An 18,085-nucleotide genomic window follows, 5' to 3' on the forward strand; every position below is an offset into this window, starting at 1 on the left:
ATATTAGAGCTTCTATTAATACTTGGTTATCTCATCCTTTTAAATGACTGTTTATATTTAAATTAAATATGATATTTATAATAGTACATGTATATAATTAATATATAAAAACACATACACTGGGGATGTACGCTCAGGGTTTTTTTTGCGTGTGTTTTTTTTTTTTTTTTTTTTTTTTTTTTTTTACTGATTGGATACATCATATCTGGGGAAAAACATTTTAAACAATATTTAAAATGTTTTCTGACCTGAGGATTGAACGCTGTAAAAATGGGTTGATGTCTTGAGAACAGGTACTCAGAAGAGTGGTCAAAAGGAAGATTTGGGAGGTTCGGGAGATGAATGTTTTTGTGTTTGATTACTCTGACTGGATATAGGGACATACCTAGATAATCATATACTTTACCCTATATAATGTCATCGTTCCAACAGACTTTAAAATATAATTATTTTAAGCCCTCAGGTAGAGAATAACAACACAGGCATGTTGAGAATTTGCCTATCCGAGGTTAAGTCAGGCAGGTTGAGGTGTTAGGGAGCAGGATTGGACAGGGTTTGCTGTAGTCTCTAAAGTAGACATCTAACAGGATATGATATACCATATAATAGCGCTTCTAAAACTCTGGCAGTTTGATTGATTCAATCAATACATAATATCTCTGAGCCTCGAGGGAATCACACTTGAATGAAATTTAATCAGTGCTATTAACTCATCCAAAGAAGGAATGGCTCTGATGGAGAAAAGTGGAAAGCCTAGAAAATTGAGACTGAGAATGTGAAGATCTGCTTGATTTTTTAGTAACTGCTCCATTAAGGGAGATTCTAGATTTGGGAGATAAAGACACACTTGTTAGTTTAGCTTTATTAAAAACTGAATGTATGAAACACTACCGCTACCCTACTTTCTTGGATCTTCCATTTCATACTTACCAAACAACTTTGTGCTGAAAAAATATGGGTTCTTAAATATCTTGCTAACTAACAGCTCAAAATGGTTGATCACTACTGTGTGTCAGACACCGTTCTGGGTGCTTTATATGTAGTAGTTCAATTAATTTTTATAACAGCACTCTGGAGTGGAAACTGTTATTGGCCCCATTGTACAAATAAAGGAACTTGGTTCCACAGAGGCTAAGAAATGTGCTCAATTGTTAAATTGTTAGTAAGCGGCAGAGCTGGGATTCATTCCGGCGGCAGAGCTGGAATGGTCAGAACTTCAAGTCTGAGTTCTTAATCATTCTGAAACATGGACTTGTTGAATCTGGAACAAGGGAAGCCTTGGAAAGGAATGTAGGTACTTAATTACTGAAATAATGTGACTGCTGTGGTAAATTAATGAATGGTCATTGAGCTGTTTGATCAGAAGTACATAGATCAGTCTTGTGTAAAGTCAGTTAGCAGGGCTTCATCGTGGAGAGACTGTACTCTGTAGTTTACTAAGGACTCCTGGTTTTTGGACTCCAAGGGGATTACCACTACAAGCCTCTGGTGAGTTAATCACCAGGATCATCCCTTCAGCAATCCAGCCTCTCCACTAGGGAGCTTCATTAAAAATTCTGATGCAGGGCACCCGGGTGGCTTACTCAGTTGTGTCCAACTCTTGACTCTTGGTTTCTGCTCAGGTCATGATCTCATGGTTGTGGAATCAAGCCCCACAACTGTGCTGTGTGCTGCTAGCACATGCTCTCGATTAAAATAAGTAAATAAACTTAAAAAAAAATGTGATGCAAGTGTGTCCTATAAGTATGGCTTCTATAGGAGATAATTTGGGATTTTTCAAAGACTTCAGTGCAGTCTTCTTTTATGTGAACTCCTATGTCTCCTCGTTCATTGTGACTTCTCCAATCTGATTTACTGTTTCTGAGAACTCTTTATCTCCTAAATTGATAAAGTTATTCATAGAGTAATATTGTAAAGAACAGCTGTAGGGTTTTTTTTTTGTTGTTATGCTTTGTCCATTTGTAGGACTCAAAAATATTTTGAAAAGTAAAGTTGATTATTTAGTAAACTCCCAGTTGTGTTGGGCCAGTTCTTCTTTCTAGGAAATGACTCCTGAGAGTTGGCTTGTGTCAATTCTTACAAGGCAGAAACATCTGTTAAACTATTTTCTTCTTGGCATTTACAAAAATAGCTTTAAAGTTGTCGTTATTGTAGTTTTAAAAGTAGCATATTTTCATTTTAGCCTCTTCTTTCTCCAAAACTGCTGTCAGGCGATCCAGCACCAGGGACTAAAGCAGTGCTTTTTGTAGCTCTCTGGGCTTCCTTCTGTCTGAGATGATCATCTGAGGGCCTGGGCTCATCCATAGGCACATCTATTAAAACAACTAAATCTAACTAATCGGGGCTGAAACCTCACTAGTTTCCTTCACTTCCATGTAGCCCTCCATGTATCCTCTTTAACACTTACCTAGAAAGTTCTCACATTGAACACAGTTCAGTCTGGCAAGCTTTCCTTGATACTTGCTCCTGTCTATGTATTTTTAATAATTTCTTTCCTGACTATTCTGGTAAATGACTTTGGCCTTCCTATACTGCCTTATCATGGAGACCAAGAAAGCTGCTCTCCTAGTTCTGGCTACTCCCACTAATTGCTTTTGGGCACCAAAGTGACTGCTTTTCTGTCTGTTGTATTATTAAAGGATTAATTTCCCACTGCCTTCCTGTACCCAACACAGTTGACACAGTGGGATTTTTTCTTTTTTTAAAGAGTGAAGGGTAAAAATACATTCATACCTAAAAGTTTCTAATTCTAAAAAAAAATAGTGAAGAAAAGAAGGAAGATGGAGGGAAGGAGAAATCAATCAGTTGATATCAGAAATTAAACTGTTTTCCAAATGATGCTGTCTTGTGCTCACTTTGGCACAAAGTATACTAAAATTGGAACGATACAGAGATTAGCATAGCCCCTGTGCAAGGATGACCTATAAGTTTAGGAAGTGTTTGAAATGTTTCTCTCTCTTCTCTATATAATATAGTGAAAGGCTAGTTACTATTTCCTATCAAGGAGAATAGAAATAATTAAATTAATAATATTCTGTTTCGTTTTCGAATTGATTCTTATTGATGGATAATTATAAGATGTAATATATTGATAATAATAGAGTGGTTCTGGAGGTATTGACCATATATGTACTAATATGACAAAGAAATAAAATATAATCATAGAGACTAAAACATTTATATAGAGACAACAGGGGCTTAAATTAGTGGTGGCATCTTAGTTGAAATAAATGGCAAGCCTCAATGTTAGAAGGTTCGCCTGACCCTAATTTATGAATTTGTTGTTTGGTTCCTTTTGTTGCATCATGATTTTATATGAAATTACAGATAGAAAGGTAGAGTAATATGGTCTTATAGTATCACTTTTTTTGTCCAGAAGCTGGAGGCAATTTTAGGATAATAAAAACTTCATCTTTATACTTCAAGTGGGTAAGATGAGGATGGGTAGAATTTTTTTTTCTTTTTCTAGAAATGAGTAAAGTAGAACTACTCTGTGGGTTTCCAAAGTCTGAATACCACTGTTGGAAATTTCTATTCTTTAAAACATAATGTTCATTATTAAAAATTGCTATGATTTGAAAGCCCAAGTGTGGCAAAAAAGAATATAGTTGGTGACAGAAAATTTATTAAGGCATGTATGATGGCAAATGTATAGGAGACAGGTTTATAGGAACGGAGTGAGTTAAAGGTCAGGTTGCTGAAGAGTTCTCTACATTCATTCTTCAGCTCTTGGATTCATTGCAACATAAAATAAGTCTTCAAAGTTTGCTCCCTTCCTTGTACCCTGTTGACCTTCCAGGGACTTCTAAAGTGATGTTAAATCCAGATCTACCTTCTCAGGGCAATAGTCTCATCCAGAAATTGGCTTTCTCCCATTTGTTCTCTAAAGAGCAAAAATCTTTATTTATTTTAAATGCAGCTGTTAAGGGCTACTGGTCCCATTGTAAATTTTCTGATAAATTTATGTGGAGTCTATTTCATAGAGATCCATGTTATCTTATGAGGAACACGTTCCTAACACAAATGATTCACTATCTAGTGCTGAAATGTCAGACATCTGTTGCAGATTGATGGGAAAACTTGGGAATGTGAGAGCTTTGGGCATTTTAAATCAAACAAATAACCTCCTGGGACTTACTTTAGACATGCTTCCTAAACTGACCATCTGAAACTGTATACTGGTTGTAGAAAATGATACTGAGCTGAATCATATTCAGGACTGCGGAAGGTTATCACATTAATCATTCAAAGTGAATCATGCCTCCTGTTACTTATGTCCCTATATAGTCTTCTTCTGTGGTCACTATGGGCTTGCTCATGTGACTTGATTTGGCCAGTGGTTGGTCAACAATTAGGAATACAAATATGAACGTGTGCTTGCACATGGTGGTTTCTCTCTTGAATCCCAGGTTGCCCAAGACAGTCTGCTTTATAAGCCAGGTAGAGGAAAACCAAGGCACTCTGTTCATTACCACCAGCCAATTGCCAGCATGTGGCCCTATGGGGTCAGCCAGCCTCCAGCTGACTTGCCAACTGATTGCATCTGCATGAATAAGTCAAATCAACATTGCATGAAGGAAAGACAACCTTCTCCAGTTGAGTTTTGCCTAAATTACCTGTCCAAAAATTTGTAAAAAGATAAATCGTTCTTGCTTTAAACCAGTAAGTTACGGAGTGGTTTGTTTCTCAGCTCTTAGATAACCAATATTTATCTGCTAGAAACTGCATTGGCAATTTACCCCAAACTGGGTAACTTCTTCTCATTATCCATAGAAAGATGGGTAAATTACATTCTCTGAGAATCAGTTGGCTAATAAAAAAAAAAAAGGAATAATATTAGTATCTTTCTGTGTGTGTGTGTGTGTGTGTATGTGTATGTATGTATGTGTGTATATGTGTGTGTATATATATATGTATATATATATCTATATATCTATATCTATATATATATATATATTAAATTATAGAGACCATTTAGTTCATTCCTTTTCCAGCTGCAGAGACAGATATTTGTGGGATTAAATGGCTTACTCAAAGTCACAAAAAATTACTAGTTGGTAGAAATTGAATTAGATTTCTTTTACATAAGTAATAAACACTTAAGTCTTAAATGATATGTGATAAGAGGATGGTAATTTGCATTAAAAAAAAAAAAAGCAGAAACATAAAATACCCAGGATTGAACCTGACACAAAGGAACAAGACTAATAACAGGATTTACTGGAGGATGTAAAAGAAGACTGGAATAAGCGGCCAGGCCTACCAGTTTCCTCAAAAGATGTGATACTGTTCAGATGGCAATTATTTCCAAACCCATACACTGAATTTCAATCAACACTTTACATTTTTGTTGTTGCTAGAACCCAAAACGTTGATGCTGCAGTTCATCTGAAAGAATAATGAATGCAAAAGGCCAAGAACTACACTTAGAAAATAGAACAAGAAATTGATGAAAAAGGTACAAACATTGGAAAAATAAGCTATGAAACTATTGTAATTGAGGTAGTACAGTTCTGGCATCCTTACCCTTAGATAACATTCCTGCTTTATATTCTATTGTGGAAAAATAGAAACAATTAGAAAAGAATTTCCATTTGTTTTTTGAACTACATTTGTCAACCTGTCTACATCTGTATCTAGATTCTTTGTCTCTTCTCCTATCACCACGAATAAACGGTTCATCCAGTTGGTATCCAATACGAACCCCTTTATTTTATAGTGGCTCCTCTCTCCTTTAGCCTGTTAGACTTTCTTTAACAAGAGTCTCTTCTCTTGCAGTATCAACATTTTCTGCTCCACTGGATTATCTACCAGTACACTACTGTGCTGCTATTTCTTGGTTTAAAAAAAGGGAGGAAAAAGGTCTACCTTGACCCCTTATTCTCTTCCAGGTTTTATTCTATTTTTCTTTCAGCAAAACACCTCTTAAATTTCTGCCATCAGTCATTTCACTTTTCTTCTCATTCTCTCTGGAAATCATTGCAGTCTTTGGTGTGCGCCACTTTAGCGAAATCGCTCTTGTCAAATGCATGTGGGACTTCTGTTGGGAAAGATGGTGTTCAATACTAGGGCTTCAGTTTACTCAGTTTGTCAGCAGCCTTTACCACTGATGATCACTCCTACCTTCTCAAAACATTTTCTTCATCTAGATTTTAGGAAACCATGTTATCTTCATGACCTGCATATAGTCTCATGGCTTTAAACAATAAGTATGCATTCATGAATTTCAAAGCATACCTCCAGACCAGACACCTCATCCAAACTTGACACTCATCCATCCAGTTGTTTAGTGTATATACTCCATTGGATGTCTAATAGACATCTCCAGCTTAACAAGCTCAAACGGAAGCTCTTGAATTGTGACAGCCCAAACCTACTCATTTCATAGCCCCCTCCATCTAAACAAATGGCAACTACATTCTTCAGGTTGAATAGACCCAACATGATGATGATATCCTCCATCGTCTTTATTCTTCATATCTGCAAATGCTATTCACTCATATTTGCAAATGCTTATAAAAACTCCTCTGTCACTATCATCCTCATTCAAATCATCATTTTTTCTCTCCTGGATTATTGCAATAACCCATAACTTGTCTTTCTTCTTAAGCCTTCCACACAGGCAAATTATACCCCAACTAAACTAAAATATCCACACTAAAGGAGTCATCTTACAATCAATATGGCTTATGTCCTTTTTCTTGAGGAAGTAGAAGCAGATGTGGGTTCAAATTCACATTCTACCATTTATAGTATGAGTACATTATGAACATTTTTAGCCATTGCTCTTTCTTTTAAGAAATGTGTATGTAATTTGCTCTCTCTACTCCACAGAGATTTAAAGGGCATTAAACAAATACAAAAACACATCTGTGTATGTGAAATTGGTAAAATGTTACCCAAATATAAAATGATAACAAGGGGCGCCTGGGTGGCTCAATCGGTTAAGCGTCCGACTTCGGCTCAGGTCATGATCTTGCGGTTCGTGAGTTCAAGCCCCACGTCGGGCCCTGTGCTGACAGCTCAGAGCCTGGAGGCTGTTTCAGATTCTGTGTCTCCCTCTCTCTCTCTCTGACCCTCCCCCATTCATGCTCTGTCTCTCTCTGTCTCAAAAATAAATAAACGTTAAAAAAAATTAAAAAAAATAAAATGATAACAAATTGATAGTATAATTATTATGACAAGCAAATACATGAGTCTACACTGTATAATATTTCAAGTGTCATAAAATATTAATAACTTCAGATTAATATAAACCATAATAACCACTTCATATAATGTACTACACAAAATGGGGAAGGGGAGAAGAGTATAGCCCAGCCACTTGAGATGGACTTGTAAAGATTTATTAAGCCCAGGGAACAATCTGCTGTCTAGCAAATTGGCATTTGAGGGGTGTCACAAATAATAATGTACTATACTTTACAGTGCACAGGTGTCCAAAGGCTATTACAATCCAAGCATTGCACTAAAATTGTATGAAAGTAATAACATGGTTGCTATGAGAAGGGTACTCAGAAAAGAGCTTTTTAAAAAACCTATTTAGTACAATCACTGCTGCCTTTCGTCCAATAAAACTATAGCTCAAGAAAAAAAAAAAAACCTGGAGAAATTAAATCCTCTGTTCCCAGTTCAGCCACTACCTCTTTAAGTAATAACAACAGGATAAAATAATTATACATCAGAAGGGTGTCTGAAACTCTAGGCTTGTTAGATTCAACCCACATACAAGGGATTGTTGAAAGCTGACCGAGGGCCTGGAAAGTATGGGACCTCCCCGTGTCAGCCTACTTTTTGAATGAATTAAATGAATCCTTTACAGTAAGAATTTGGTATGAAATATTTTTTGGTGTACTTAGTTTGGAATATTGTATATGTCTCTAGCAAAGGCTTGGGACCTTTGATGCATGCGTTTTGTTGACCGTGTCCTTGTGTCAGTTCTAGACTGAAATTTTCATTATGTTCAACTGATTATTTAGTTAAAACTTCCCACAAACACGGGTTGAATTCTGAATACAAAGGAAATACTAAAGCTCAAATGCTTTTTTCTGTGCTATACTCTTAAATCCAGGATTATACTTTCTATCTTATGAAAGATTGGAGTTTTAAAATGTTACTCAGATACTGAGATACATCGTTTTCTTTATGGGCATTAGTTGAGTCCATGTACAATAAAGATTATAAAAGGGTATCATAATTATAATTGCCATTCTTATAAACCATTTTAGTCTTTTTCTTTTTTTTTCTTTTCTTTTCTTTTCTTTTTTTTTTTTTTGTTTTTGTTTTTTGTTTCTTTAACCGATTTCCCTATCTGGTAGGAATTAGGCTAGGTATTAGAGCCACAAGGTTGAGCAGGAAAGATGTGGTCCTTGATATGTTCTTACTATATAATGTTCAGATATACAGGCTCTTAGTTTCTGACATCTCCAGACTCTATTTCCCTCCCCTTGTTCTTTTAGATCCTCTTCTTTCTTGCATGAACTTTTGAGGTCTTGCTCCATTTGAATTCTGTTTCAAGCTCACACTCTTTCATGTGGGGATTGCGTCTAGAGCGGTTTTCAGGCTGTCAGTTGTGAAAGCTCGCAGCATCCTGATGGCTCCAGCCCCTTTCATCATTTCAGTGGGCCCCTTGCAGTTACTCTGGAATAGGAGTTTGAGCTAAGGTCCTCACACCAACTCATCGTTTGCTTGGAGTGTCTCCTGGCTGTTGGAGGTCTTCTTGTTCCCACCTCACTCCCTTTTGCCTCATTCTGCATAGCTGCTGATACCACACACATCTTTTAGGTGCCTTGGTTTATCCACACCTGCTAATATTTGGGGCGAGGGGGTTACAGATACATTTTCACCTCTTTTCCTTATTGATACCTGCTATGAGCTTTGGTTTTTTCCTCTTCTAGTTGGTTTTTCTCTTATTTATGGGGGTTACAGGGAGATTCAAAAACTCTGCCACCACTGACATCCTCCCAGAATTCAAAACATGTAGTTTTGAACTTGTCTGGACAAGTAGAGAATCTCTGGGGATGGAATAAAGCTAAGATTTATACACACGCCAGAAGTTATAACAGCACAGCTGGTCTGCACACAGAACTGGAAACTGTGAATCAGGCAGTTGTTTATCAATATCTGAATGTTTTTATTCTTGGAAAGCTTTCTCTCAGGCTGTTAAATCTATACTCCACTAGCATTCTATGAATATGTACACATATATATAGACTGCAGACAAAAAAGTGTACACATAATATTTTGAAAATGGGAGCCAAACAGGGATGCTACATTACCACCTGTGGTAATTTAATGTAATTAAAAATTAACAACCATTTGGTACAGAGTAATATATCATACTTCCTCCATCAGTTATGTGTTTCAATATGCTCTGTGGTTGATTGTTTTAAGTTGGACTTGGTGTTAATAGCTTCTACTGTTGGTTGAATTTTACATTTAACATAACCTCCGCTTGCATCTCTAGGTTCCACCTTGCATCCAGTTAATTCTTTCTTATTGTGAGATCTTAGCTAGAATGTCATTTCCTTAAAAAGCTTTTCCTGACCACTCCACACCCTGACACCATTTACAATCTGTTTCTTCTTTTATTCTTTGTGACAATAATTGGGGTCCCCCCCACTCCCTTTGGTAGCACCTAGGAAGGATCAATGCTTGAATAAACTGCTAAACAGTCCCCTTCTGATCTGCATACTCTGTTTTTTTTTTTTAATTGTGTGATTTGAGGAATAAGGTAGAGTCAAAACCTTTCCTAAAGATTTTAAGGGTCACATAACACAGAGCTTCCACTACTTTTCAAATGTCTGATGCTCTGTACTATGTGACTTAGTTGATAATTATGTTGTTGGAGTAGGAATGGCCGTCCCTAGATTCTCTTGTGAAGGCACAGCCAGAACAGTGTCATGTAACTGGTGTTGGTGGTGGTCTTCTTCTTTTGTCTGCACAATTACTCTTCTACAGTACTAGGAACCACACTTCTAAATTGTTATATTTACATACCTTGACCACTCTTGCCTTAGGGTTAGACAACTAAACTAAATTGGCACTAAACCAAATTGCCTTAGGGTTAGACAACTAAACCAAATCAGAATTTCTTTGCAGGGACATAAAAACCAGAATCTAGGGGCATGTGAGTGACTCAATTGGTTAAGCGTCCGACTTCAGCTCAGGTCATGATTTCATGGTTCATGGGTTGGAGCCCTGCATCGGGCTCTGTGCTGAGAGCTCAGAACCTGGAGCCTGCTTAGGATTCTGTTTCCCTCTGTCTCTGCCCCTCCCCCACTCATGCTCTGTCTCTCTCTTTCGAGCATAAATAAATATTAAAAAACATCAGGATTGAATATAGCTGTTCTTCTCAACAGAGGATCTGTAAACCTCAGAGATATGGTCAGCCGTGTCCTACCATGTGAACTTGTCATAAAGTAAAGTGGTATTCTGTGAGCTAGAATGATGATGCAGTCTGGTGGACATGAGAGATGGGAGGTGTTGTGTTTGTATTTGTGGCCCTGGCTGTAGTTTATTTCCGAGGTCTGACTGGATCTACGTCTTTCAGCTCTCTAAGGAATTTTTGTGTTCTAAAATTACTTTTTCTTTTAGTACAATCCCATTGAGTGGGTTTTTGTTAGTCATAATCTGCAGAGACCTAATAAAAATACTAATTATTAGCTATTGAATAAGCATATGACACAACATTTAAGAGTTATAAATTCCTATTGCTTTCAGTTGAGGAAATGAGCAGTCACTGTGACAAGAGAAGGTTCATTCTCCATACAGCACTTGATTGTGTTAAATAGGGTGTGCAGAACTATTCAGGATTTGTTGTTCACTTGGCAATTGATATCTGAAGTGAACTTGAGATTCATCTAAGCCATTTAACCGTGTCTTCAGCATCTTCCGCATGTGTCATCCTTCTTAAGTAGAGCTCAGCAAACTTCCTTAATAACAGTTACAGAGCTCATGTGAAGCCGTGACATGAATATAACCTAGACTGTCTGGGACCCAACTGTAAATAATTAATGCTCTCGTTTAATATCCTCCTGGCCTATCATGGCACCACTAAGAGATGGGGGTATGAGGAAAACACTGGGTCTAAATATCAAATTGTTATCTCTGCCTCAGGCGTGGAAACCATCTGGGGCAGGAGATAAACCTAACTCTCTATGCATCTTCAAGGAGCTCTTTTGCTTCTGCTGTTATCACAGAAACTCCCTGTGGATGCTTTCTCAAGCCCCAGCCACTGATAGAATGTTTGAACCTAACTCAGTTATTGATTCTGTGATCTAATACCTCCAAAGGTTGATTTTCATACTACATGCTTGAAACATGCTGAATCAGAGTCAAAGACAGGAAAATTTGTTAAATTGTAGTTTCTAAAATGAAAGAATAATTTTCCCTACCGGTTAGCTCTTCGTTAGCTCTGGTTAGAATCAGAGAGAGAGACAAATACAAAGTTTAGGGCCTTGGCAGGTAGCAGCTACACAGGTAAGTCAGAGCAGACCAACAGTATGGTAACTGATTTTCCTCTCTGACTACCATCAATAGATTGAGGAAGAGGTGCCAAACTAACAGATGTTTTCAGTGTAACTTGGACCCTTCTGCCGATCCAGAATAAATCTCAGCTTCCCGGGATTTATCTTCTACTGTTCATTTGAATTGCTGGAGAATAAAAGCCATACCTTCTTTTAATTTTTTTTGTGAGGTTTTCCTATTATGACATCAATAAAATTAAGGAAATGAAGTGAAAATAAGGAGAGTACTCAGGTTTATAAACTTATTGATAAACTAATTGTAAACAACTAATCAATATGTAAATCAGGAGCATGCCATAGTAATCTGTATCAGGGCATTTGAATTAAGTGACTAGAAAATTCCAAATTAACTTTTTCCAACAATTTCTGATGTTTCAGGTATTTTTTTGTATGTCCATATGTATGAACAGTCAAATATCTTCATACTATTATGTTATTGTTTCCATTCATTTTCATATTTTAGATTGTATGCCTCCCTTGTTATGTTTAGAGCCATTAGGCATGAAACCTACATGGTTAAAACTGTAATTGCTAAGTTGTTAAGTGTTGTCCATAATTGCTATTACCATGGCTAATGACACCATAGAAACGATGATAATCATAAAAAAAAGAGAAAATTGGACATTTTAAACAGAATAGTGTAGATTAAAACAGGACTAACAGATCTCATGTGGAAAGCCTATATTTAAGTAAGAAATATCCTTTTTTCTTGGACTGAGATTTCCCTTCAAAGGCATTATTTGTTTGTGACTCTCGGTATACACTCAGTGTCTCTACATCATGGCATCAGATTGCTGGAACATAGAGAAAGTTTGTCATAATGAAATGTCATTTCTTCCTAAAAGTCTTGGACATTTAAATCTGTAGAAGTAATGAACCTGATATCATCAAACTATCCCCTACTCTTTAAAATTAAATATTTTTATTGATTTTTGCAAATGTATGCCAAAGTCAGCATTTTATCATAATTTCTTATTGGATTTTTTTCTTTCCATGGAAATCTATTAACTCGAAGTCTAAACTTTAAGTGTTTTTTTTTGTTTGTTTGTTTTATTTTGTTTGTTTGTTTTTTTACTTTGCTGAAATTTGTGTTATAATGTTAGATTTCTTGCCAGGCAATAATTTTAATCCCTTTTAAGTACATTGTTACTCTTTTTGATTTTGGTGCCAGTTGTTAGAGCAAGATGAGAATTATCACGGCATGTGCAGAATTAGAAAGTATTTTTAGGGATCTCTGTTCAGGGTAGGAGGCAGACATCAACAAGGTAACTGCTATTTCAGATGCAGTGGGAAGTTACTTATCAAATCTGTTTCACCAGCTCTAGCAGCTATGAACGACATGAGTAGGAGAGAGAAACTCTCCTGAGCTTCTGTTTATCCATGTGGAAAACATGGAAAATAAAGAGCCCTGGGAACCCTATCACTCAAACAATGTAAGGGGAAAATAGAATAATTTATACAGGAGTGCCTGGGTGGCTCGGTTGGTTAAACATCCTGCTTTTTGGCTCAGGTCATGATCTCATGGTTCATGAGATCTAGCCCTGAGTCTGACTCTGTGCTGATAGTGTGGAGCCTGCTTGAGATTCTCTCTGTCTCTCTCTCTCTCTCTCTGCCCCTTCCTTGCTTGCATGGCCTCCCTCTCTCTCTCTCAAAATAGATAAACTTAAAGAATAATTTATATAAAGGAGCTTTATAAACTGTCAAAAGCTGACCAAAGGTCAGAGGCTGTCAACTTCCCTGTGAATCTGGTAAATGTTTCTGTTTCTTTGACCTACGTAGGTAGATCAGGGTCTGAGTCCTCCAGGGACATACTCAAGCTCCATGTAAGAAACTCTGTCTCTGATTTCCTGGGAACGTAGGAGTAGTAAACATGGTTCACTGAATGTCTTTTGGGCACCCAAAGGAAAAAAAAATAGCTTAGAGATACGACCCTTAAATACAACAAATCCTTTACATTACAAATCCTTTATATTTTGTTTTTATACTTAATGAATTTTGGGGTTATTGGGAATTATATAGAGATAATTTTTATTTCTTGACTAAAGATAAAATAATAAGAAAACAGCATTTCTCATGGAAAAGGGGAAATAAAAGTCTTTTCATTTTTTTATCCATTCAAGTCTCTGAATTTCATATAGACATTCTAGAATTGAAACAAAAGCATGAGTACTGAAGTAGTTAAATATACGTGTGTTTAATCAAGTTTAAGCACAGCCACTAACACTGCCCATACATATGTGGGATTTCACTGTTCATATCTGCACATTAAGTATTTTGATGAGACACTGCTAATTTTATGAACTCTATATATGAAATGTAGAAGAAAAGGAGAAGATCTGATGTTATCCTAGAGATATGTTACTTGATTAGCAAAATTATTGACAAAAAATAACAGTATTTTGTTTATAATGGTACCTTCCCTCTACATTTCTAAATTATTATTTTTTCCCTTTGAGCCTAGCTTTTTTGATGACCTTCAAGCCTTTGGGGCTATAATCAAATGAGAGGATTTATTTTTGAATGTTAAGAGTGAAGATGGTCATGGAAATAAAAGCTCTAATTATGATAAGGTTGAATATGGCATATTAGGCTACAAAATATTAAATAGAATTTATTAGCTAATAATTCAGTTCTAAGTGCTGCCTTTAGCTCATCACGTCTTTTAGGGCACTACGGGAAGGGGCTGTGCTGGGAGGCTATAAGTCAAGTGCATTTTGTCGGGGCTACTTTGTCACACACTGTATGATGCTCATGTATGAACCTGCTCCCTTCTCTCAAGACTAGCATGTTTCCATCTGATGTCTTTAGGTCAGACCTGCAGGGCACGGTTCAGGAGAAGAAATAGCCTGGGCCTACTATACAGAACAGCTTATTCCATTTTTGTCTTAAGAGATGACTTCTAAGTCTTGCCGGATGATGGTATTCAAACTACTAGCAGAGGAGTCTCCCTCAGAAATGTTATTCCGGGAAGTCTGAGGTGGAATCAGACTGGTGGTATTTACTTGCAAGTCTCTCCGGGCACCAGCAGCTTCTCATCTATAAGAAAGGGACTGTGATAAGCTCAGCCTCATCAACTCTGATATTTAAATTTAGTCCAATATAGACTCTGCAATTAAACATGTCTGAAGTAACAGATATAATTAGACAAGTGGAAAGTAACAGATACAAAGCAGGCCTTGCAGGCAGTGCTGAAAAATAAAAAGCAGTTACCCCCAAGAAGATAACAAAGCAATGTCTTTGGCTTTGTAAATGCTTCTGGAAATGACAAGCCCATTAAATCACCAGATTCACAGATTTTTCTGCAGAGTATATAGACTTGCTTCAATAGAGGATGTACTGACTATTACAGGAAATGCATTGAATCACAGGAAGAGTTTAAAATGAAAGATTCCCTGAAGGCTTTTGTGTTAGTGTGATATGACCATCTGGTAAAGGAAGTAAGTAGAATGATCAAGACTTCTATGTAAATTTGTTAGACTCTGAGTCTCTTTGCTGTCCAAAAGCCCACTTTTCCTATTTCCATGATAAGTGCTGGTAAGTGCAGATATAATCTTAAAGAGATTTCTAAATGACACATTCTTAAACTCAATACTTGGAATACACAGTAACACCTTGATTTGCAAGCACAATTAGTTCTGGAAACATGCTTCTAACCCAAAATGCTTGTATATCAAAACGAATTTCAAGAACCATTGGCTCATTTGTGATTATGTGATGTTCACGTACTCCTATTGCAAGACATCGCTCCTTTATCACATTAAAATTTATTAGAAATGTTTGCTGGTCTTGTGGAACACTCGGAGAACACGTTACTCGCAATCCAGTTTCATTGTATTTTTGTGGAACACCTTTTATCTATGGCAATGAGGTTTTATTATTTCTCATTCATCATGATTTAGTCCTGGACTGGTTTCTTCTGCACATCTATGGCACACGCAGGTTACTGCTTTTCCTTTGTTGTTCTCTCTTCTGAGTATGAGAGGAAAATCATTTTAGTAAGCATGGATGAGATAACAGTATTTCCGAGAGCTGAATGAGAGAAATATCAAAGTTTATAGAGCTTTCAACACAAATTCAGATTTTCTGTTTTTCTAAATCATCTCTGGTGGCACACCCAAGAGATCCTTCCTTAGAATTCTATATTTCTAGCTTCTTAGGTAGCTTGCTTATTTATTTATTTATTTAGCCTTCATTTTTGGGGACAGGAAAATACCACCACAAATGAAACCAAAAACTGCTTTTGCCTTCCTAACTAGTCAGGTAAATGATGAGAAAACATAACCTAAGGCTGACCTACAGGTCATTTTCTGAATTAGCTCACGGAAGAGTCTGTATTTATGACCCAAACCCAACCACTGAATGAATCTCTATGTGTGTGTTGCAGAGCTAAGCAGAAATTACTCTTTCGTCATCAGTAGAGCAGAAGCAGTAACATCCTTCTGAGTACAAAAGACGGAAACTCTCTTCATTTATTCTCCTGTGGTGCCACCCAATTTGAAATAATTAATTACCTAACTACCCATGTTATATGTGACTACCTGTATATTATGTATACTTTTATAGGAAGAATAACTTTACCAAACATTCAGGAAAATATGGTACCTTGTTTACGTTCTGGATGATGAATACCAGCAAAAGTTTTTCTCCTTTTGCGTGCTCTTTTTAGTACTGCCTACAAACATACATAGTTTTTTAAAGAACACATTTATTTTTATACTATTTGATACTTTGCTTTTTATTTTCAGCTTGACCTTAGATCATATGCATATTTTCTTCATTGCTATCTGCATTTCACACTATTTCTATGGCAGCATAATGGGACGTTTTATTTTTATGTAAATAAATCATTTCTGGCTGATGTAACCTTAAGATCGACTCTAGTTCCCTGTTATAGATGATGCCACAACGGAGATAGGTGCCTGCAATAGGGTACTTGAAGTATATCAGTTTTTATATAGTAGCAGGTTGTGATTCCACATGTTTTGGCTTCTCTGGTGTTCTGGCTGTCTATTCCTGGGCTACAAGCCACCCTCTACTTAATGACATAAGGCTACAACTGTTTTATTATGCACATGGATTTGGTGGTCAGGAACTTGGATAGGACACTGCAAAGATAGAATGATGTTCAGGGCTTCTGCTGGGAAGACTGAAATGGCTGGGGGTAATCTGAGTGACTGGAGGCCACAATCATCTGGAGGTTTCTTTACTCCCATATCTGGCTGCTGGCCGGTGATGACTCAAAGTCTGGGCTCACCTAGGACCATCTCTCAGAATGTTTACACACAGGCCCTCCACATGACTTGGACTTCTCACAGTGTGGCATGTGTTCTGAACGAGAGTATCGTGCCAGGGAACAGCTGACACAGTGTTCCAAGTGTCCAAGGGGACCAAGATGCTGCAAGGAAACTAAATCATGTGGGGCTTTGTAGGGGACAGGCTTCTTTGGATTTAGCTTTAGAAACCACTGAAATGGAGGGGTGTCTGAGTAGCTCAGTTGGTTGAGTGTCCAACTTCTGCTCAGGTCATGATTCCACAGTTCGTGGGTTGGAGCCCCGTGTTGGGCTCTGTGCTGACAGCTCAGAACCTGGATCCTGCTTGGGATTCTGTTTCCCTCTCTCTCTGCCCCTCCCCCCACTCATGCTCTGTCTCTCTCTTCTTCAAAAATAAGCAAAAACATTTAAAAAAAAACAAAAATAAAAAGTTACTGAAGTGGCTTCGATCCAATTCTCTTAACTACAAATAGGTCAGTAGAGCCAGTTGAGATTCAAGGAAATTAGACTCCCTCTCTTAATGGGGCCTGGTAAAGTCACATTACAGAAGAACAAATATGATAGAAGATATTTTTATAGCCACCTTGGCCACACATGTGAGTTACTACAGTATTATTTCTGGGGGGACAAGATTTTAAGTGTATATATTAATTATGTGGTTGAACTGTGGAAACAAAGCTCCATTTGGATCAGAGTGTTTCTACAAACTGCTTTCCCAACCCAGAGAGATAAATGGCTTTAATGCTGCTCAGTAAACCATTAGCAGAAGGTGATTGCTTCAGTCTTTGTCACTGAAACCTCAGAGACCACTTTTCAGTGGGGCCACAGTGTTTCTGAATCACCTCTTTGTTTTGACTTGGAGCCAGATCTATTCTCAATGTTTAGTTCTTTTTTCCAATTATAAAAGTAAACATGCCCTGAGGCATATGCTTATTATCTCCTCTTTCTATCTGAAAGCTGTTGGCTAGGATTATGCAAAGTACCTGATTTAGTTGATTAAGTAAGTAATCCATTTAGGTTTTCATTCTTGCATGAATTCATGGATACATACATTTATTCCTTTAACAAATGTTTATTGAGTAGTTTTTTGCTAAGTGAAATACATTGTGAATAAAGGTATGATCCCCACTCTCATGGAGCTTAACGGATTTTAGGGCAGAGTAAGAAGAGGTATTAAAATGCATATCATAGGGGCACCTGGGTGACTCAGTCAGTTAAGCATCTGACTTCAGCTCAGGTCATGATCTCACAGCTCGTGGGTTCGAGTCCTGTGTCAGGCTCTGTGCT

General features: G+C 37.2%; 1 non-coding gene across 1 annotated transcript; it reads left to right on the plus strand.

The window, feature by feature from the left end:
* Positions 1–2,845: 2,845 nt before the first annotated feature.
* On the plus strand, positions 2,846–2,951 carry LOC131511194 (U6 spliceosomal RNA). The gene has a single exon (XR_009261398.1). It is a non-coding gene; the product is annotated as a U6 spliceosomal RNA (small nuclear RNA).
* The last annotated feature ends 15,134 nt before the right edge of the window (positions 2,952–18,085 follow it).

This window comes from Neofelis nebulosa, chromosome 4 (genome assembly GCF_028018385.1).
Source record: "Neofelis nebulosa isolate mNeoNeb1 chromosome 4, mNeoNeb1.pri, whole genome shotgun sequence".
Lineage (NCBI taxonomy): Eukaryota > Metazoa > Chordata > Mammalia > Carnivora > Felidae > Neofelis > Neofelis nebulosa.